Raw genomic sequence first — 24,085 nt, 5'->3', positions numbered from 1 at the left:
ACCCGCTTAACAAATGTCTCAGTTAGTTACATAAATTTTGGGCTCAATTGTGGTCGCAAGTCCACAATTATTTACCTGAACACACTGTTGATCCTAAGGATATTTAGCCTGAAATGTGTGCAATTAAAGTTTTCATATCTCGTCCGATCTTTCTTTGGCTCTCCGTCTCCCCATTCCCACTCCTGGTTCACCCTCCCCAAATACCATGATTGCATCATTGCAGTGTCACTTAGCAACAGAAATTTTGGGCTCAATTGCGATCGTTAGTGGAGGACTACAGGTCCCCCCCCCTTTTTTTTAATCCTTTGTGGGTTTTCTAATCAAAATGTGATTAGCCAAACAATAATCTAATAATCCCATTTCCAAGAGGAAAAGCTTTCTAGGTCCCAGCCTCAAAGTTATTGCCATCCTTTCAACGTTGCCTTGGCAAGAGAGAAAAATAAGGCCAATCAAGAGCCAAAGAAACCCTGGGCTACTTAGCAAGAGCAACAGTATCAGGACCCCCATGTGGTGGGCGCTACAAAGTCCCCCAGTCCAAGAGAGCTGACGGAGGGGGCAGGAGGCCAGCCGAGGGGAATCTCCCACCCCTTGCTAGAGGCTCGGCTCCCCTGCAGCCATCCAGCAACCGCTCAGTTAGGGCATCCTAAGGGTGGGAGGTCTGTGTGGGGAGGAGGGCAGCCCCCCTGCCACACCTCTAGCAAGGACGGAGGGGAGGGTCACAGGGCTCTGCACCATTGACCCAAACAACACAAATAGGCAGGAATCAGGTGGGAAGAAGCGAGGAGGCAGGACGGCCGGAGCACCTGTTTTGCCAGACTTCCTAAGATGCCTGCCGGGATCCCTACGGTGTCTCCCTTTTGTCTCCTCTCCTTGTCTTCATCTGCTCCATCCAGAACAGCCCCAAAGGAGGGAAAGGGGCCCTGCCAGAGCCACCTGTCAGAGGGGTAAGGCAGAGCATCCCAGGTGCTTCTATTTACCCTTCCAGTCTTCTTCCTTAAGGGAGAATCCCATAGCCTTCCCTTCCCTCTCCTTGTCCTTTCCTTGTCTCTGTGTTACCAAACCTTTCCTTCCCAGCAGGGTGGGAGCTCTGTCCATGAGGCACACCTGTGGCCTGAAAGGTAATCTTCCTCCCCCCCCCCAATGCAGAGGTGGAAGAGCAGTAAGAGAGTTGGAAGGGACCTCAGAGGTCTTCTAGTCCAACCCCCTTGCTCACGCAGGAGACCCTGCACCATTTCAGACAGGTGGCTGTCCAATCTCCCCTTGAAAACCTCAAGTGATGGAGTACCTGCAATTTCTGGTGGCAAGCTGTTCCACTGGTTAATTGTCCTCACTGTCAGGAAATTTCTCCTTAATTCTAGGTTGCTTCTCTCCTTGATTAGTTTCCACCCATTGCTTCTAGTCCTGCCTACTTTGGACCCCCCCTTTCTTTGTGACAGCCCCTCAAATACTGGAAGACCTCTATCATGTCACGCCAGGGCCTTCTCTAGACAAGCCATACCCAATCCCTGCAAACGTTCTTCACATGTTTTAGGCATATGTCATTTAGCCATTTGGCCACGTCATGCGTGCAAATTCATTGGAAAAGTCAGTGATGCTAGGAATGGTTAGTGGAAGAAGCTGAAGGGGGAGCAAAGAACTCGTTGGCTTGATAACATCAATCTGACCCAACAGTCGGGGCTTCTCAGGGCACCATGGAAAGCAATGGCCTACAGGTGTTGGACACGACTGAACAGGAGTTCTCTGAACAAGAACTCAAAATAATCTCTCGTCCTGCAGATGTGATCAAAGTTGACACAGTGGGAGCACAGACTCCTTTAGCCACAATTTCCACCCGTGTAATTTCCTGGATGAAAGGTTTCCTAGCTGTCAGACGGCTTCAAGCTGGGATTCAAAGTTTTCCAAAATAGAATAGAATAGAATAGAATAGAATAGAATAGAATAGAATAGAGCCAGAGGGGACCTTGGAGGTCTTCTAGTCCAACCCCCTGCTCAAGCAGGAGAACCTATGTACCATCTCAAGACAAGTGACTGTCCAGTCTCTTCTCAGAAACCTCCAATGATGGAGCAGCCCCAACTTCTGGTGGCCAGCTGTTCCACTGGTTAATTGTCCTCACTGTCAGGAAGTTTCCCTTTAATTCTAGGTTGTTTTCCTTTTTGTTTAGTTTCCAACCATTATCTCTTGTTCTGCTTTGGAGAATAATTTGACCCCCCCCCCCCCTCTTCTTTTGTGGCAGCCCCTCAAATACTGGAATATGGCTATCATGTCACCCAAATCCCTCCTTTCTTTAGACCAGCCAGGCCCAGAAAAGAGTCTTTTTTTAAAAAAGCACGTGTCAGCCTCTGTTTCGCTATTCGCTTTCGGCTGCCATTGAAACAGGGAGGGGGGGGGCATGGTATTTGGGAGGGGAATATTTGCTACAGGAGAGATTGTTAAAGAGGGAGTTTTGTTCTCACCATCTACTGCGCATGCTGAAGACTGGGGTTCAGAGTTGGTCAAGGCCAACCGTCCTGCATACCAACCTGATGATGCTTCTTGGAGATGCAACCCACATGACACCTGAGGGATTTGCAGATTGGGCAATGGGATGGGGGTTGTCGGGGGGAGGGGGTTGGACAAATATTGATATGTATGATTCGGTGCGCTTCTGCCTCAGACCTCGCCTTACTTTGCTGCTATCTTTCCATAACCAGTAAAAGAACTTTTAATTCTGAAAAATGGAGCTAAGTGTTTTCTTTCTTGGTTGCTTGACTCTTGGCAAGGCTGACAAGATGTGACCCAATCGGTGATGCCCTTGTCTAAGTTGGGCCACCAGGCATAACTGCGGGCAATTTTCTTCATCCGCATGATGCCTGTCTGGCCTAGAGGAAGAGCTGCCAAAACTGGCCCCCACAGCCTCTGGGGTACCACCACACGACTCCCCCAGAGTAGGCAGCCCCCTTGAGCGGACAACTCATGTTGCTGGGTGTGGAAGGGAAGGGACTCTGTGCTGACTGGCCCCCTCGGCCACCCCCTCGACACCCAATTGAGCACTTGGGCGATGACATGGTCCTTGGCGGAGTGTGCAGAAATCCCCGATGCCAAAATAGGACCAGATGGCAGGTCTTCCATTAATAAAACAGATGATGCTGGAACCGGATCCCCCACAACCATCATCACAACCTGAAAAATGTCCTCATAGTTACGGCAGTTGCAACCTTCTCACAGTCCCATGATCAACCTTTGGGCCTTTGGCAGCCAGCATGTATTTGCCAGGGTTGCCGTCTTTCGGTCGTGTGGCCTCCATTGGCCACTTTCCCAGCCGGCTCCCAACAAACGGAGTCGATGGGAGAAGCCGGTTTCCCTTAAGGATCTCGGGGTTCCTTCCGCAACTGCAGTGGTTTCTTTACCATCTGGGGCACAAGAGGTCGAGAAATTGGCTGTGACTCACTGAAGGACAGTCCTTTGGATGGAATGGTCTGGGGTCTCCTGCTTGAGCAGCGGGTTGGACTAGATGACCTCCAAGGTCCCTTCCAGCTCTACTCCGATTGAATCTTAAGGGCAGGAGCCTCATTGTCAAAAACTGCCCCGAGGACAACAGGTCGTCCTCGACTTACAGTGATTTATTTAGTGACGGAAGTTACAACAACACTGAGAAAAATGACTCAGGACCAATTTTCACACCTACGACCGCTGCAGCACCCACTGGTCATGTGATCAAAACTCAGGCATTTGGGATCTGGTGTGTATTTATGACTGTTGCCGTACCTTAGGGTCATGGGATCACTATAAGATTTACTTAACGACCACTTGATTTACTTAACGACTGCACTCATTTGCTTAGCAACTGTGGCAAAAAGGTTGTAAAATGAGACAGAACTTACTTCACAATAGAAATTGTGGTCATAAGTGGAGGACTACCTTTATTGCCTCATAGTCCATTCTAATTCATCTTCAGGATCTCATAATTAGAACTTCCCCTTTCTTCTCCCTTCTGCTCGCTTCCTGGGAGCCGGGAGCAAAGTCCTTCTGAAGGGCTTATTTTTGGGGCTTCTGGGGCTGGAAGCAGCCTGAGATGACGGAGGGAAACCCCCCAGATCAGGCCTCCAAGGGTTGCACTGTTGGGAGAGAGAGAGAGACCCTCTTTCTTTCCGCTGATGGAGTTTGAGACACAGCCGATCTCCTGATTGCAACTATTCACCTGGTGCAGCTACAAGGAGCCCAATCTCCTCAGGATGCAGTCTGACTCTCCTGTGGGGTTTCTCCACCCACATCTTCTGGACTCCAGTCTCAACCTGGCCCATGCACTGGGGGAAAGAATGGATGTTTCTGCTGCCTTTATCACCCAAAAAACAGGATGGAGACAGGATGGTGGATCTCATGGAAAAGCCTCTTTCACAGGGCAGGAGCAGCTATGTAAAAGGTGAGCTAAGTAGGTCTCCTTGGATGAGAACATCTAAGCAAGAGGACCTGGAGGCCCCCACCTTCTCTGGCTTGGTGGGATGGCCAATGGTTCTCATGGAGATTGTCAAATAACATGGTAGTTGGAGCTTGGCTCCCATAGAATCTATCTTACCACTTTTCCTATTCATTCTCTCACACATACACTTTTAGTACTGTCCATAGGAATCATTTTTTTAAAAAAATGTTTTTTAAAAGGTGTCAAATTCATTGGCAGTTGGTGAACAACAAATTCCCCTGAATGACTTTCACAGAGTTTTCTTTAGCAAGATTTATTGAGGTGAAAAGGAAGGCAGTTATAAGAATTAAAATCCTTCAACAATTTCCCATTTGGAAACATGTAGATATGTTCTTTGATTCCTGCATACTATCAAAGTGGAAATAATTCAGGGATTCGTTCAAATAAATGGACAGTATACCATTCTTAAATATCATGGTGTTTTTTCTCATGGTTTTACATTTGTTCTGGCTGTGAGATGCTCCTTTGTGTTCAGGTCTGGCCTCAGAAGAATAATGTAGCACTTGGGGATGAAGATGCAGCCCAGCAGACCAGCACTGGAGGCCAGGATGGAGAAGACCTGCACAGCCACCATGTATTTCCCCTTGGTGCTCAGGTAGGTGGGCACAAAAGTCACCCAGACACTGCAGAAGACCAGCATGCTGAAGGTGATCAGCTTGGCTTCGTTGAAGGCCCCAGGCAGATTCCTGGCCAGGAAAGCCACCGTGAAGCAGATGGCAGCCAGGAAGCCCATGTAGCTGAGGGTGACGTAGAACAGGACAACAGCCCCTTCGTTGCATTGCAGGATGATCTCTCCAAGCTGGGAGTGGAGGTCAGAGTCAGGGAAGGGGGGAGAAACTCCCAGCCAGATGGAGCAGATGATAATTTGGACAGCAGCAGAAGAAAGGATGATGGAGTTGGCCAAGCTCTTCCCCAACCATCTCTTCACATGGTTTCCTGGTTTTGTGGCCAGGAAAGCCAGCACCACCGTGATGGTTTTGGCCAAGAGAGAAGAAACGGCAAATGAGAAGATGATGCTGAAGACCATTTGTCGGAGAAGGCAGGTCGCTTTCCTTGGTTGACCAATGAAGAGAGAAGGAGACAAGAAGCAAAGCAGGAGGGAGACCAGGAGGATGTAGGAGAGGTCCCGATTGTTGGCTTTGACAATGGGAGTTTCTCGGTATTTAATGAAGATGATTAAAACAAGGTCTGTGATTAAGAACAAGAGTAGGGCAAAAGAAACCAGGAGGATGCCAAGATGTTCTTCATAAGACAGGAAAGTTGCAACTTTGGGGATACATTGGACTCTGTCCTCATTTGGATATTTATCATCTGGACACTTGATGCATTTTTCCACATCTGAGAAACCAAAAAGCAATTTTCTTTAACATTCTGTCCTTTTATCTTACAGGAAATACCTTCTTTGGATAACAACTGATACTATGGACATTTTCCAAGAAGTATTTCTTAATGATTTCATTAAAAAGAGCATAAGAAGGAGATATATATATATATATCTGTGTGTGTGTGTGTGTGTGTGTATGTATATGTATATGTATATGTATTTGAAGTTGAGGGAAGTCCTAGGATGTTAATTATTTCCTGTGTAATGTGTAGAATCTTCATAAAGAGCTACATTACAAGAAATTAGCAATGAATCATATAATCTTTTTAGGCAAACATCCTGAGTCCTGCCACATGGCAGTTAATGTACTGGACTTGGAGGATACCTAAAGTATCTTGTAACACTTAAAAACAATATTGAATTAAGGAGAAACTTCCTAATAGTAAGAACAATTAACCAGTTAAAAAGCTGGCATCCAGAGGTTTTGGGTTCTTCAACACTGAATGTTTTAAAGAAGAGACTGAACAGTCACTTCTCTGAAATGGTATAAATGGTTCTCCAGCTTGAGTAGGGGAAGAAGATCTCCAAGGTCCCTTCCAGCTCTATTCTGATTTATTTATTTATTTATTTATTGATCTACATGACTGGCAGAATATTTTGTGTAATGAGTTCCTCTCATAACTATCCACAGCACCACATTATGGAGCAGTGACACCTTCTCAGTCATCCTCAAGGGGAGGATTCAATATACAGTGAATTGCAAGGTCTTTCAGAAGGTGGACCTAAAACAATTCATCAAGTTTCAAAAAACTCAGGTATTCCTAGAAAGGTGAATTTAGCAGCACAAGTCCAAACTAAAAAGCAGAAGAGATATTTCCTTAAATAGTAGTAAAGCTTGCTCAGTCTTCCACCTCCTCCTCCCAACTCTTCCCAGCCTCTCCTTCAAAGTTTTTTTTTTACTTCCTTTTAAATAATAAATTATGCAGGTTAAAAATAAAAACATAAAAACTGGTGAACTTCTATCTGTCTTTTAACTTGCACTTTCATGAAAATGTTCTGGATGGATCCAGTTCCACAAAACCTCCCATTTTCCTCAGTGTGACCCACCTCCCTGAGTGGAGAAGGTTCCCTCCGGACAAGTAATGCAGTCATAGCAGCAAACTGGCTCTCCTTCTCGAGCCCTCTTGACAAATCCAGGATGACAACTTTCCACACATTTGGACTGAGGCAGGGACTGAGACGAAGAACAAGGAATGCCAAAGAAAAGATGTTAGGACTCTCCGTCCATGGAATATGGAGGTAGAAATGGATGGAGACAAGTAGCCTCTGGTCTTCACTGAGGTAAATATGAAATCTCTGACTACTTCTAAACAGATGCAGGAGGGATAACAACTGGCAGATTCTTCATTTAATTCCTCCCTTTTGATTTTGGTATTTAATATTACAATAAAATACTTTTCTACTTTAAACTTTATTAATGGATTGAATTGAAAAAAAATTAAGTATGATGATATATGTAAAAGATTTAGGAAACTTTTATTCCATTAGATTTTTTAATATAGAATAAAACTGATGAAGAAAGAAACCTCTGACCAGTAAGATCTTGAAAGGTTTCCATAAAACATGGCAAAGATCCTCCACTTAGGTCCCGTCTGTTGAAGAACTTCCATTAGATGACACCAACTGGCATGGAAGGCCAACCACCCTGGAGACTATAGGCTTTGCCCACTTGAAATGGGACCTCAGGCTTTGGGAAACAGAGAAAAGACACCAAAATTTATCTCACCTTATTGAGCAACTTTAGCTGTGAAAGAGCATCTTCTTTGATAGAAAGTCTCTGTCTTTTAAAATACGCCAGAACCTCTTTCCTGGGATGCTCATTGGGGAGAACAAAGAAGCCGTGAATGCCAACATCTGCTGTTATCTCTCCATTTTGGCCCAAGTACAGTTTTCTCTGAGAAATATTCCAAAATTCATTCTTCTCCAGAAAGGGATGAAACTAGAATGGGAACATCCAGGAATTTGAAAAACAGAAAATGTTGTTTCTTATCCCACATTGAATCTTTCATCTACAATTGTCCAATCTCCAAATATGGTTAAATGGGATACAAATACTGCCAATATCTTCATAAGTGAATGAAAAAGTTTGAGAAAAATTTGTCAATCACACACTGTCAAAATATAAAGAAAATATAATCCACACAGTTGGTCAATTATTGGGAACATTCAATAAAATGAACAGAGAAAAAAAAGATGATCCATAAACTCTTTGAAAACAACAGGTTGATTCCCTGAAAGCATGGCTTGATCAAGAAGAAATCTTTCATTCTAATCTTCTCCCTTGTAATCCTGATGGAAAACACCTCCAGATGTGCTAATTCTGCTTGATTGTAATGTGACTTTTAACAAAAAAATTAAAATCTGAAAGAACAAATCTCCCATCAACACTTTTCTCAGCCTGAAAAGTTAGGGAGCATCCTTTCTGAGTTTCTTTCTCTCCCATTATGCAGCTGCAGGATTCTCCCCTCTTGTCTGATCCTTCCCTAGGCAGCCTCTCTTCTCCTCATCCCAAAAGTCATTCTCACATATCATTACACTTTCTAAATGGATTATGGGAACTCTGGTGATAGAAGTGGATTTCAATAAAGGACTCACAAAGAATTTTGTGGAAACTTGAGGGGTGGTATGATAACTAAATGGATAAAAACTGTCTTCAAAATGTTACTCAAATAATGTTGAAATAAATGTCCTTCTGGGTTCAGCTCCAAGTGGGGAAAAGAAACATTGAAGACATGGAGGCTGCTTGGAAAGATGGTTTTAATGGTGGACAGGACCACATGGCCTGAGTCCTGAACAGAAAAGGTGATCACATGCTTCAATGTTGGTGGAGAAGAAGAGAAGGGAAGAGAAGGGAAGATGGAGGGGCTTGCTAGGCTTTTTATAACCTGTTCAGTCCCACCTCTCTGTTTCCTGTTCCTTTGTAAGAAATGTATTCTGATTGGTTGTCAGACTCACATGGGCCCATGCAGGGGCAACACTCTAGACTGAGTCCAGGTTTGGTTGAATTCTCACAGTTCTCAAATGCCATGTGGGGAGTTGGGTAAAGGGCCAATATTATCATGCCTTAATCCCATCCACCTGGAGCTGATGGGGAGAACTCTTTATTATGTAAAGTGAACTAGCTTGGGCTTCCTAATGGACCATTGACAAAGTGGGGATGGGCAGGAAGCTGCAGGAATTTACATTGTGTTTAAAATGTGTTTCTCCCTTTTTCACATCCAGGAAAATATAATATTCTGCCTTTTCAATATTTCCTAGGATATTTCATTTTTCTGGGAGAGGGCTGGGTGATAACTTTCCACAATCCCTCCTTTTTTTTTTCAAAACATGTGAGTGGAACGCACATGTTCTTGACAAAAGACAAAAATTGGTCAGATCAGGGAGACTTAATTTTTCTGATGGAAAGGCATTGAGAGAGACAGCAGAAGGATCCCTTCAGTGGCTCCCAGAGAGCTTTCAACCATGAAGGTCTAGCAACCAGGGCACAATTTCTGGAAATAAATTTACAGTATCCAATTTTCTATGCCAATTAGTATCAGATATCACTTTCTGTGAGCTTCCAGACAGGTTTCAAGCAAGCAGAAATCCCAAAATTCTTCGCAGCCATGCTTTTCTTTTAAGTTACAGGCTGCCCATTTCGAAGGGATAGTTCTTGAACCTGCCCTAGCTCTTATTCAGGGCTCAGATTTTGAAGATCCTTTCTGCTACTCTTCAGTGGGGGAATTGTCTGAGGGGAATTGACTCTCCCCCATGGAATTAACAGGGAGATATCACTGCTTAGGCTTTTCTGTCAAGAGAAGCTTTGTGTGGAGGTAAATCAAGGAGATAGTTTCAGTTTAATTCTGAATGGTGCCTCTCCCCGCCTCCCTCTCCCTCTCCCCCCCTCTCTTTTTTCTTTCTTTCTTTCTCTGTCTCTCTCTGTCTCTCTCTGTCTCTCTCTCTGTCTCTCTCTCTGTCTCTCTCTGTCTCTCTCTCTCTGTCTCTCTCTCTCTCTCTGTCTCTCTCTCTCTCTCTGTCTCTCTCTCTCTCTCTCTCTGTGTAGCTGCTTCTACAATATAGAAAATACAGACATTTTGGACAAACTTTCCTCCCACTAGATAGAAATCTAAGGTGTTCAGAACTTGCTGTGCTAGCCATTCTCAACTATAATTCTTACATGAATACGTTAATCTGATTACAATATAAATGAGACAGGAAAGAAAACCTTACAATGAATTTCTGTGAAGGAGACAAAGAAAGAAAACTTTACAATCAATTTTCACCCTCCCCTGTAGTCTTTACAGCTGTCTTCTGGGGATAGAAGAGAGTCTTTTGGTCTTTACTTCTCCATCTCAGGGGCCGTTCTTTCATATCTGCTGGATGGTACTAAGCTTAGCTTGCTGGTAAGAGTGGTCAGTCAGTCTTGGTAGTCTGTCCCAGGCTTGGCTAAGTTTTTTTTTTCCTCATGTCAGGTTTTATCAGGAGGCAATCACCAGCAGCAAATTTGAGAGTTATAGTTTGAGCTAGCAGTGCTTTGTTTCTGAGGTGAAGAAGAAGAGAGGCCAAGTATACAGTTCTTTACAGACATACCTTTAGTCTCATGTTGTGGAATTTCCCCCATTCTGTCCAAGTGTGGAAATCCAAACATTATTTCAGAAGGGTGACAATGTAAATTTCATGGAACATGACATTCCCACTGCCTCTATGATTGAAACACTTTTGCAGTAAGATGAGTAAATTTCCAAAAGGGGCAACAACTTGTGTTGCAAACAAACAAACAAACAAAATATCATAGGGTAGAGCACCTTGACTCATAAGCATTTAAAATGCACTCAGGCGTAAAAGAGGGAGGGAAGAACAGCTTTTTAAAAAATGCAATTAAAAAAAAGAGGTACTTTGAGTCAACACTCCAAAATATCATATTCCATTCAGATGGAAGCAAATTCTCATTAAGTATGTTAAAACATTTACAAATGTAAGCAAAATATCTCAAAATCATTTCTTTTAATAGGTTTAATTAAGCATTTTAAATCTCAAAAATTTCCAGAAGAAAAAAATCAAAATTGTATTCAGAGCAGGCAAAGAAATGGGGGATGCCCAGAGGCATTCACAGGTATCACTGGGGACATTTCATACACACACTCATGGTAAAAATGAGCAGACACTCATTCTCCCCGGCTTTCCTGCTTCCCTCCAAAGAATGACCCAGAAGGAAGAGGGGGGAGGGAATTCACACAGGCAATCACAGGTCTCTGGATCCCTTCACTTATCACTCCCTGGGACATTGGGGACACACACTCACGTTCATACTGCAATCAGACCTTCATGCTTGCTCATGCCAACCAATCATTATAAGTATTTCAGGGAGCTTTTTTACAAGCTAATGAGCTCCATTTTGTACTATTATTAGAGGATCTCAACTTCCCTCCAGGTCTGGAAATGATCACACACACACACACACACACACACATACATGCATAAATACCATGGAACAACACTTTCAGGCCTGGGGGAGGTCCTGTCCCTTTAAATCTTCAATTTTCTTTCCTTGGGAAACATGTGGTTCATTCTCCAAGCATGGGAAAACTCAGAGAGCAGTTTAAATCCTAACTACACTCCCCTTCCCCACAGCTCCAAGCCCAAGCTGAGAAGCTTATTTATTTTGCTAGCTGGTCAAACATATCACAATCAATTCAATGCCATTCAATTCTACATGTTATTAGTGTAGATGCATACCTAAGAATTTTTTAACAGACATTACATCAAATTAAGTCCAATTACTTAGGTCAGTGATGGCAAACCTTTTTCGCCTAGGGTGCCAAAAGCACATGCGTGCACACTATCACACGAACTCTAGTGCCCACCCACATAACTTAATGCCCCCCCCTCACCTGTGTGGACCGCGCATTTTTGCGCAAGGCTTCCTTGCCACTTCCTGCTCTGGCTGCTTCCCCTTGGCTAACACCCCGTGAGGGGAGAAGTTGCTCTGCCATAAAAGGGCAGAGATTGGGGTGGGGGTGGGGGGGATGCTCAAGTGTGCTCCTGTGCCAAAAAACCTTCCCTTATCATTCTCCTGTGTAAAGATTGGGCCCTTTTTACTATGGCAGGTGTGAGTCCAGTTGCTAAATTTCCCCCTTCTATTAAAGAGGATCCTGGGCACTACAGTCAATAGACAAATGAGGAAGGGAGCCGCTGGCACAGGGGAAAGACAAGCGGCAAGGTAAGAAGAAAAAGCAGCTTTTTCCCCTCAAGGTGGCTGTTCTGTTTCCCTCCTCCTCCCCTGTGCTAGCACAGAGGATCCTGCCTGGTCGCTGCAATCGAAAGGGAAATGAGGAAGAGAGCTATCTGCATGAGGGAAAGACAAGCAGCAAGGAAATAAGAAAAAGCAGCTTTTCTACCTCAAGATGGCTGCTCTGTTGCCCTTTTCTCCATTTCAGCACCACTCAATGGAACCTGCCCCCCACCATCACCCAGGTCCTTGCTTCTCCCAAGCATTTCTTTGCCTATTTAATTTCCTCTCCGTAGCATTTTTCCATCGTGTTTCTTACCGTTTTGGACAGGAAAACAAAGTTTGTGGGACTAAAAAACACCCCTTCTATCAATCAATTCCAACTTTGCGAGATCTCTCCCCCCCCCAAGTTGTAATTGATTGATTGAAGTTTTTTTTTAGTCCCACAAACTTTGTTTCTCTGCACATGATGGCAACAAATGTGATGGAGCTGGAAATCAGGTAGGCAAAGAAATGCTTGGGAGAAGCGAGGACCTGGGCGATGGTGGGTGGTGCAACCACGATGACGTAGCACTGAAATGGAGAAAATGGCAACAGCAGCCACGTTGAGTGAAAGAAGCCTCTTTTCTTCTTTCCTTACCGCTGGTCTTTCCCCCGTGCTGGCAGCTCTCTCCTCCTTTCCCTTTGGATTCCAGCAATCAGGCAGGATCCTTTTTAGTAGCAGGGGGGAGGGGGGAACAGAGCAGCCAGCACGAGTGAAAGAAGCTGTCTTTTCCCCATGCTGGCAGCTCTCTCCTCATTTCCCTTTGGATTCCAGTGATCGGGCAGGGTCCTTTTAGTAGCAGGGGGGGAAGGGGGGAACAGAGCAGCCAACATGAGTGAAAGAAGCCTCTTTCCTTGCCGCTTGTCTTTCCCCCATTCAGGCAGCTCTCTCCCCATTTTTGGTTTGCATTGGGCTGTTTTTTGCTCTTTGGAGGCTTCAGGAAATCCTCTGGAGATTAAAAAAGAAAAACTATTGAAAATCAGCTGGCCAGCAGGCGCATGCATCCTGGAGCTGACAGGGCAATGCCTCGTGCCCTCAGAATTGGCTCCGCGTGCCACCTGTAGCACGAGTGCCATAGGTTTGCCATCACGGACCTAGGTCTTCTCATTCAGACAGGCTTTACCTTTTAATTACCTGCTAAATTTCTTACTTTTGCTTGGAGTTACACCCATTGTTCTATTCCCTTAAGCACTAGATTGTTAATACCTGTCTCTGCCCTGGGGTGTTCGTTTCTAATTTGGATCTGCCAGCAGCACTGGCTAATTTTTAAAGATCCAAACTCTTCTATCTTGATCTCCCAGCAAGGGCGGGCATATTTTTAAAGATCAAGATGTATAGACACAATGTATAGAGATGTTTTGTCCACACATTGTTTGCATTCGGCCAGGGTTCTAGGTTGGACCTCCCAGCAGCGCTGGCATATTTTTAAAGATCCAGCTGTATGGAGACTTTCATTAACACATTGTTTGCATCTGGGTGGGGCTCTCGATTCATCAGATGGTGGCCAGAAGATCTGCAAATTTGTTGACAAAATCTAAATCAAAACTGCCTTCTGGAGGCCAGGTTTCTACTTTAGGACCAAGAGAGTAGGTTGGCCAGATAGATGTGCAAAGGGTTTTTTACTCAGGTTGAAGGCAAACCTTTAGTAGGATTTTCCTTCATCTCATACATGCACACCAAGGCAACACTCTCCTCCTCCCCCCCAAAGGGGAAAAAAAATCTATCCTCACCTGAAGAGTACAATCTTCCAGGGCTGAAAGACATGAGAACAAGGTCCCCTCCCCCACACAAAAGGCATTGTTGGAGGATTAGAGGTAAGTGGGGGGGGGGGTAGATAGCTTGCAGGCAGAGTTTGAAAAATAAAACCATCAGTTAAACTGGTAACATTATAGAGATATCACATATGAGAAATGGGGTCTGGATTCACATGCTTCAGGAAAGAAATGAACAGGTAAAATCATTTAAACACACAATAAATGCAAGGATGAAACTTTTCTTGCAAATGACTTAAAACATTTCCTGGGTTGTTACTTTAAGGTATAGGGAAGGAAGGAAGGGGAAAAAAAACTTCTCTTTGCTCTGTTTCTGCTGGCCAAACAGACACAAAGTAAAGACTCCCCTGACCTTCACTCAGTTTTCTGGGCCCAACAAACTGAGTGAAGGCAGTTTCTGCTAGTTTACTCTTTTCTTTCATTGAACAATTTAAAATTCTTGTCTTTTGGATTGGAGATATCTTAATTACAATTACCTTGAGGGTGCACAAAGACTTAGACACTCATTTATACAAGGACAAGGAGAAAATAAGAGGGGGGGGGAGAGAACTCTCAGCTTTACACATCCTAGTCATTCCCAGCACAAATCTGTTAAATGAGGGAAGGCACAGCAACAAACAGACAAGAGGGGGGAAAAAGAAACATTTCAACATTTTCCCTATTCTTTTAAGTACCTCTATGTAGCCAAATTAGTTTTCCTGTATCATCTTTCAGCAAAGCCCATTTGCCACAGTTTCCTTGCTCTCCATGCCAACTAAGATAGGCATGTGCCTGGCGTCCCAGGCTTCAAGGAAATCTCCAAGGGAAATTCCTGTCACTCACGAGCTAACGCTTCCCATGACCCTTTACATGTAAGGCTCACTTTGGCCTAGCCGGGTGACCCTCCGTAAGTTTTCGGAAGAAAAAAATTCTGGAAAGAACTTTGATTCACTCAACGAAGTATTTGGCCCCTTTCCTCGTAGGGAATTCTGCTAAGGTTTTCCGGATCCAAAAAGGTGACCAGGGGAGGACCTCTGCCCCTCTGCAGTTAGTATCAGCACCTCCTTCTCTCTCTATGCACAATGAGCCTTTGCTTTTTGCTTTGACATGACAAAAGCAACAACAACAACAAAATTTTCATTCAGTTTTCCATCCATTTTCACACACTCTCTCCTTTCCCTAACAGAAGGTCCTGTGCTCTGGCCTGACCCTAATACTTTCCAGACTCTCTTGGTAAAACACACAGAGGAACCAGGATCCAGCTGTGATTGGGAGAAAGATTTCATCACTCACACACATGCAGGCATACACACATTTCCACGCTTTGCCATGCTTTAACATTAAATTTTAGAGAATTAAAATTTAGAGGTACTCACCTTCTTTCCAGGCAGCCTTTCCAAACTCAAAACCCCTTTAAAATCTAGATCCAAATGGTTAAGGCCAAGATAAAGTCCACCCACAGACTCAATGGGGTATGTACCGGCATGGGAGACTTACCTGGGCCCATTGATTAGGCTAGCTTGGAGTACCATCTGTGGATCGCCAATTGTTGAAGGAAATGTTCTTCTGGGTTCGGCTCCAAGTGGGGAAAAAGACACTGGAGTCATGGAGGCTGCTTGGAAAGATGGTTTTAATGGTGGACAGGACCACATGGCCTGAGTCCTGAACAGAAAAGGTGATCACATGCTTCAATGTTGGTGGAGAAGAGAAGGGCCGAGGGAGGGGCTTGCTAGACTTTTTATAACCTGTTCAGTTCCACCTCTCTGTTTCCTGTTCCTGTGTAAGAAATGTATTCTGATTGGTTGTCAGACTCACATGGGCCCATGCAGGGGCAACTCTCTAGGCTGAGTCCAGGTTTGGTGAATTCTCAGAGTTCTCAGATGCCATGTGGGGAGTTGGCCACAGCTGACCACAGTTGAGTAAAATGCCAATATTATCCTGCCTTAATCCCATCCCCCTGAAGGTGATGGGGAGAACTTTTATTATGTAAAGTGGACTAGCTTGGCCTTCTTAATGGCCCATTGACAAAGTGGGGATGGGCAGGAAGCTGCAGGAATTTACTTTGTGTTTAAAATGTGTTTCTCCCTTTTTCACATCCAGGAAAATATAATATTCTGCCTTTTCAATATTTCCTAGGATATTTCATTTTTCTGGGAGAGGGCTGGGTGATAACTTTCCACAATAATTTTAAACAATTTTTAATATTTCCTATGAAACCTGAAGGTGATGGATTATAATTTGCCATTGGTCATCAAATTTTCTGTTATTGATACGGTAATTAATACGATCTTAGAGTAAGCTAGTTTGATGTGATTTAAAGAATATGAAGTCTTTCAAACTTTATGAAACTTTATTTTAAATTTCACTTTAAAAGTTTGATAAAATAACAATGGTTTTAAATCAACTTAAAGGCAATAATCAGAAGCAAGCAACAATGGTTGAATTGGATGGATTGGATGGATCGACTGGAATTTAATTTGCTGCTGGCATCCCTGAAGGAGGAGTCTGGTTTGAAGGCAGGCTGCTTGGAGATGGCTGGAGAGGCCATGGACCCTGAAGACTCAATGTGGACAGAACGGAGGACTGATGAAAAGGATTCTTTCAAGAAGATTGAGGGAGATTGGGGAATGAACTTGTCATATTTAACTGGAAAACAAGTCTTAATAAGCTGTTGTTTTTCCATTTACAGGAGGTCCTATGACTTTGGAGAATGGAAAGCAATTGTTGGGAAAAATCCTAATTAAAATTTTAAGGAAATGTATTATTATTAAGAATCAACCAAAGATATTTAACCCTGGACAGATTCTGGATGGATCAGAGGTAATGATTGTGGTGGTCTGTAGTAGATAAGAAGCCCCTATAAATATTCTGTGAGTTAAATACAACAGCAGATAACACAGAAGTTTGAAGTTTTGAAATTTAACTTTATTGTTGGATTGCCTGCTAACTACGTTTTTTATATACAGCAGATAGATGACAAGTCAAGTAGTTGCAAGTAGATGTGGAATTTATAATGGTGGGCCTGTTTTGCAAGGGGGAGAAACTATTATAGCTGTATTGTATTCAACTGGGGGTTAATTGCATGTTTTTGTCTGTTTTTAATGCACATTTTAAAAAATGTGTTATCTACTTTTGTTTTGTCATTGTAATAGTTTTATTTTACCTTTTTAAATAAAAAAAATTATAACAGGAATATCAAGTTTCCAGAAACAATATTTATGATTAGCTCACAGAGAAGGGTGCATAAGTTAAAAGCAGTAGAAAAATATCTGGTTTTTAGCAATTAGGACTTGACTACCAATAGAGTCTCATATAAGAAGAACATGAATGATGGACTGGAAAAAAGATGAGGGATACCAAACTTGATATGTATGCTTGTGAAAATGATCTCAAAATCGTAGTTAACTGGAAACAGAATCTGAGTCAGCAGGGAGATGTTCATGGAAAGAAGGCAAATGCAGCCGTAAGAATCTCAGGAAGTGAATGTTCTGGTTTGGGGAGACCCCAACTCAAGGACCAGGTCCCCTTGCAGGCACCAAGCTTGGAGGAGAATTTGTACAAAATCTACGTGAACTTCAGGGAAGGACAATGAAGCCAAGGAAGAGTTGAAAGGAGCTGCTCTTAGCCTTGAGGAAAGACCACAAGGAGAAGAGCTGAAGATCAAGAGGAGTCTGGGAGCCCTCTTTCCAATTGAAACAATCTCTTGGTTGGAGAAGGGAAGATACAGCCAGTGGTGGGATTCAGCCGGTCTGGCACAGTTCGGGTGAATTGGTAGTAAAAATTCTGTTTGGCTACATCTCTCCCCACCACTACTTGCCTCGCAGGCCTTGGCTGGTGCCTTAGAGTCATTGCTGCAGCTGCTGTTTGGCTCCCTTGCCTTGACCACATGGCCATTCAGCCCAGCCTGTTTGCCTGTCTTTGCCGTGGCCTCCTGCTCGTCTTGGTCTGCTCCTGAATGCCCACCTCAGGCTGCTCCCGACCACTCCAGCAGCAGCCATTCTTCACTTTTTCCCTCTTTCCTTTCCATTCTCTTTTCCTTTTTCCTTCCCTTCCCATTCCCTCCGTTTTTCATCCTTTCCTTCATTCCCATTTCCTTTCCTTTCCTTTCCCTACCCTGCCCTTCCGTCCGTCCTTCCTTCCTTCCTGGGGATCTGAGGGAGAGTCAGGAGACCCCTTTCCTCCTTGACCCCTCTCCAACATCTGCTCTGATGGCAATTATGGCTAAAAGGCCTTTGGAAGCTGGGGTACCCCCTCCCCCTCCCCCTCTCCATTGCAGAAACTCCTCTTGCTGCAGAATTGGGATCTTTCAGATCTTCTTCTACTGCCCCCCTCCTCCCCCCTGCACAGTCTCAGTTGCTGCTTGGAGGGGGGGAGATTTCTGGTTTTGCAGGGCGGATAGGAAAAGGGGAAGGGTGAACAGGCCCTCCAAGGCTGCCCCCCCCCTTTGCGTTTCTGCAGCCAAATCCTGCCCCCAAACAGAGGACCCCCCCAAATACTGCAGGGAAGTCCAGGCTGGGCCCATAACTGGGCAGCGTGTTGGGGAAAAGGCTGGAGTAGCTCCACGGTGACCGGAGGGAGGGAGGAAAGCTCGGCCAGCTCCAACGGGGGGGGGGGGGGGGGGATTGACCAGCTCACCCAACAGATTTCAATCGTCCCTCCTGGTTCATCCGAGCCACTCTAATTTCCCACCTGGCCAGAGGCGCCTCCGGCTAAAAACCCCTCAGTGACACCTCATGCACACACACACCAACACGGAGTTCAGAATGATGCTTCTTCCAAAGAAGTTCTGGGGACACCCCCCCCCCCCCGCTGCCCCTTTCAGAGCCCAGAAAACTCCCAGGCAAAGCAGCGCCGCCTTGCTCTCAGGAGTGGGGGAAGAATGGATGGGAGGAAAGGAAAACTTGGGGAAGAAGGAGAGAGATCCAGGAGAAATGGGGAGAGGCCCTCGCCCTGTTTCTCCCTCCTCCCAGGCGGCCCACAAGGTTGAAAATCTCGTTCTTCACTCTCACTCTCTTTTTCTTTTTTCTTTCCTCCTCTGTCTCTCTCTCTCTCTCTCTCTTTCTCTCTCTCTCTCTCTCTCTCACACACACACACACTTATCCCTGCAAGTCCCCCTTCTCTGCCTGCTCCAGAGAGAGAAGCTTGCCTGCGCAGAAGAGGCACCGATCGAAGCACGTCCCAGTAAGTTAATCAGCCGGGCTTTCCTGGGATGCGAACGATGCTGCCGGGTGCTTGGAAAGGATTTCGGCCACCGGCCCACCACTAAAATCAAACAATGAGGTGAGGCGCAGAGCTGGTTGGAAGAGTGTGTGCGTGCATGCGTGCGTGTGTGTGTGTGTGTGTGTGTGTGTGTAAAATGGGCGGTTTCATCCAAAGGAGTTTTTGTTTCAGGTGGATCTCCTAGCTTTGGAAGGAGGAAAGGAAGGGGTGGAAAGAGAGAGATGAAAGAAAAGGAAAAAGAAAGAAAAGGAAAAGGAAAAGAAAGGAAAGGAAAGGAGAGAGAGAAAGAAAGAGGGAGTTATGGAAGGAAGGGAAAGAAAGAAAGAGAGGAAGGGAGGAGGAAGTGAATGAGATATAGTTGGATGGATGGGTCAATAGATACATGGAGGGAGGGAGAGAGGGAAAGAGAGAAAATGAGAGGAAGGAAGGACACAAACCATGGCTTCAGAAGACTCTTTCAAACAGTACAACAATGTTTGAAAGGGCTGGAAGGGATCTTGGAGGTCATTTTCTAGTCCAAGCCCTGCTCTAGTAGGTTCAGAAGGGACCTTGGAAGCCATCTAGTCCAACAACCTGCTCCAGCTGGAGACGTTATATCCTCTGGATTATTTTGGTGCCTCTAACAGAGAGGAAAATAGCCAGAAAATGGAAGGAGTTTACTAGGACAAGTCTCTCATGCAGAGGAAGGCAGACACAGTCCTTGACTTATGACCACATTTGAGCCCAACATTTTGGTTGCTAAGCAAGAGCGTTGTTAAGTGAGTTTTGCCACATTTTACTCAATCCATGACATCTCCTAGCTCTAACAGTCATGTGCAGGCTAGGGAAGAACATCTGAAGGCGTGTGTAATGTTCTAATGTGCAGAAGTGATAGTTAGATGTGTGGCAAAAAGTGGACTCTGGGTGTGTTTTTCCAAACACAATGAGTGCGGTTGAATGTGTATAGTTTTAGAAGAGGTGTGTTTGTGTGTGTTTCTACATACACATACAGTGTATAAAGTAGATAATGTATCTTTTTGTGTGCCTATACACACACTATACCTTGTAATATGTATGTACACATATGACATATATACATAGGATTAAATTGTGTATTTTGGATGTTCATTAGTAGTAAATAAATAGACAGGGAAATTGTATCTTGTTGATGCAAGGAGAGGCCAGGCAAGGTACCCCTTGACGTGAGTGATGTCAAGTTGGCTACACCCACCCAATCACATGAGCACCAAGCCACGCCCACCCAGTTACATGAACACCAAGCCACACCCACCCAGTCACAAGACCACCAAGCCATGCCCACATAACCAGTAGTAAAAAGATTTGAATCCCACCACTGGATACAACCCTCTTCCAATAACTGACTCCTGTTACACACGAGTGTAAGACCTGCTCACTCTTATTCCAGAGTGTCAGACATGGAAAAAGGGAATTCAGTTACAAGAGAGGAGATTTTAACTGAATGAGAGAAAAAATATGATAAAAGGATGAGCTGTTTTAGAGCTGAGCCAGTAAAGCAGAGAAGTTCAGTCTCCTCTTCATGGATCATCTGACAGCAAAGACTGAGCAGCCATCAGTCAGAGAAGCTTGAACTGGGATTCCTGCAGAGAGGAGGGGGTTGGGCTAGATGGTCTCAGGGTCTCCTAATTTATAAAGGTTGTCATGCCACAACATGTATCGCATTTTTCAGAGTATAAGATGCTCCAAGATTTTGAAGAGGCAATTTTTTTTAAAAAAGTAGGTAGGTAGGTAGAGGGAGAGAAAGAGAGAGAAATACAGTAGGAAGGGAGGGAGGGAGAGAGAGAGTAGTTAGGTAGGGAGGTAGATAAAAGGATAGGGAGAGAGAGAAATAGAGAGAGCTATAGAGAGAGAGAAATACAGTAGGTAGGTAGGTAGAAGGATAGAGAGAGAGAAATAAAAAGAGATAGAGAGAGAAATACAGTAGGGAGGTACGGAGAGAGAGAGAGTAGGTAGGTAGGTAGATGTTTCCAGGTGTATTTATCCATGTGCTGGAGAAGGAAATTGCTGACAATCTTCAGCACCTAAGACTTTGTTTCTGCTGGCAGAGCACTTGATCAATGTAATTCTCATCAACCAGTTAAAGAGCTTTCCAAGAGGGAAAAAAAAAGTTTTTACACTCTGCAAACCTCCCCAAAACAGCCCATTTTTGTGAAAACGCCCCCCTCTTTTTTTTAAAAAAAGTCATGAGTAGCCTTGGGAGGACTTGCAGAGTGCTCCTGGTGGGTGGGGGTGTGGGGCAAAAATGAGCAGTAAGTGGCCCGTTTTTTGCAAAAACAAGCCCGTCTTTTGCCAAAGAAATTGCATGCATAGCCTTATGGAGGCTTATAGAGTGCTGCTGGGAATTGGCGGGGAGACAAAATGGTCCATTTTTTGTTCTTTACTGCCCTCCCCAGCCCCCAGGAGCTCTCTGAAAGCCTCCATAAGGGTATGCACGGCCGTTTTGGTGAAGGGGGCGGGGTTGAGGAGGCAAAAAAATGCTGTATTCGATGTATAAGACGCATCCAGATTTTCAGCCTCTTTTTTGAGGGAAAAAGGTGCATCTTATATTCCGAACAATATGGTAACTGTTGTGCTGCTGTTGTTCTAGCCCCACCTATTGACCGGGGGCAGATAAGCCTCACTATAAGGTCTGAAGCCAGACTCCACTTTCTGTCAGCCTTTGGAGAAGACGGAAGCAGCCGTTTTGAACGAGGCCCCTGGTCATCCGGAGATGCCTCCGTCCCTCACACGGAGCATCGCTGGGGAGGTTCCAGCTGCTTCTTTGCTGGCTGTTAGTTAATGGTGCCTATCTCGTCTTTCTATTTCATTTCCAGTCTTTGCATCTCCTCAGTTTCACCTGCCCTCTTCTCTCAATAAAGCATCCAGATCCACGCCAGGCTCCCTTTCATTGGAGGAGAATAGGGGGGCTTAGCTGCCTCTCCAGCTGCACACAGACCCACCTGCAATGGGGACGGAAGGACCGTGGAATTCCACCAGGCTAATCACAAACCCACAAATACAGGAATTTATTTTAAAAAGAATACAGCATTTTCCAATTAGCAGTGCTAAATATAAAAATGCCATGGTATCTACTCTTTGGAACCATTAATTCCCTGAGAAATTGAATTGGCCAGATCTGTTGAGATGGTTCCCCTCCTTCTCCTCTGGATTCCTCCTCCAAAGGATCTAAGATTAATGGATCCATATCGGGACCCCCATACCTGCCATGGCTGCAGCCTTGGAGACCCCAAGATCTTTTCTCCTTCCTTCCTTCCCCTCCTCGATCTGGAAAAATAGGCGGCATTCAAGGCCTGGGCCAGAGTCTTCGTGAAACTGTAATGGTGGTAGCCATTTTGGACCCTTTTTCTGTCCATTTTCTCCTGGGTCTCCAGTGGGGCTTTCTGGGTGCATCTTCTGTGGTCTTTGACAGAAAAGACATTCTTTGAAAGAGAACAATGAAAATAATGATCTTGAAACTTTTCTTCCACAAAGAAATAGGATTTAAAGGCAGAATCTTTTGGCCTTTTCTTTGCCAGATAACCAAAGTTCCAAATACTATGGATGTATTTGAGAAGTCTTTGCTTCTTTATTTGATATGCTGCAAAATTTGTGAGGATCCAGACTTTCCCCTCAATGGGTCCTGGCAGACGCATAAATGTTAAATGGAAAGGAAGATTTCTCTCCCAAATGGAATCAAATTCTATGAAGTGAACAAAGATGTTGACTTGTCTCCACTTAGAGAGGGAATCCCTGAGGTATGCAGTATATCCAGTTGTTGAGAACAGTTGTGATATAACCACACAAATTCCATTCCTGACAAGCACAGGAGTAAAAGTCCTCATGAAATTCTCTCCCTTTTCTGTGTCTGAAGCAAAGAGGCCAATCAGGGTCCATCTGAAATGGAGGAGCAGCTGGACAATTGCTGGATACTGGATTCCTTCTTTGGGGAGCATCTGGTGGAAAAAGGGGAATCGACTTTTATCACTCAGAGCCTCTGAAGCTGTTTTATAATTTATCTGAAAAAGCAATTGAAAGGATTAGAGCCGTGATGGGGAATCTGTGGCATGCAGACCGTCCTCTCCTGGCACACCAGCCTCCCCAGCCCAGCTCCACTAGCATCCACATGCAGGCACACCTCCTGCCGGCCAGCTGGTTTTGGGGCCTTTGTGGAGGGCCATGGCAGGGGACACATGAGTATGCAGTGGGGGGGGGTCACATTGCGCAGGAAACTCCGACAGGCTGGAAGTGAGTGTGGATGGCCTGGCTCTCCAGTGCTTCCTGGCTCAGTTGGAGGCTTCCTTCAGCCTTCAAACAGTTGCAGGGCTTGTTTGGGTTTTTTTTCCTTCCAGGTTGGTGCAGGAGGCTTTCCAGGGCTAAATGGTGCATGGAAAGCGCAGGGTTTTCCCCCCATTATTCCTGAATTGTGGCCTGCTTTGTGGGCGTGGCTTGCCAGCCATGTGACCGGGTGAGAGTGGCTTGACAGTCATGTGACTGGGTGGGAGTGGCTTGACAGTCATGTGACCGGGAGGGAGTGGCCAGGACGATGTCGGCATTCCCAGTCAAGATAGAGGTATAAATTACACAGAAAAGAAAGAGGCATCCCTACATCTGAATTTAACTTCAAAGCAGTGGCAACAACCTAAATTCATTAAATAATAATGTTTGTCAGGGCTATGCACTGTTTTTTAATATATAGGAATGTAAAGCCCACAGCATCTACTTGATACTTTTTAAAGCAGCGGCACCTTTTTCCTGGATTCATGAAATATTTACTTTAAAGTGTTGTGGGTGGGTACTATATTTCCAGTCTTGTATTCTCTTCAGTACTTTATTTGGAACAGAATCCAAAGTACCATGCAGTCCTAGCATTTGTACTAAAGCAATCCTTCATTACTGTGGGTGTTTTTCTAACTCATTTAAGAATTGGACTCTCTTTTCAATTTGAAATACAAAAAAGACATTTAAAAAACTTTGCAACATTGTAACAACAGCACTGCTACTTCAGAAGCTAGAAGCTTTGTGTAT

The sequence above is a fragment of the Natrix helvetica genome (assembly GCF_964273705.1).
Source record: "Natrix helvetica genome assembly, chromosome: 5".
Taxonomy (NCBI): Eukaryota; Metazoa; Chordata; class Lepidosauria; order Squamata; family Natricidae; genus Natrix; species Natrix helvetica.
The sequence above is the reverse complement of the archived record's forward strand: the minus strand, read 5'-3'. Positions refer to the sequence as shown.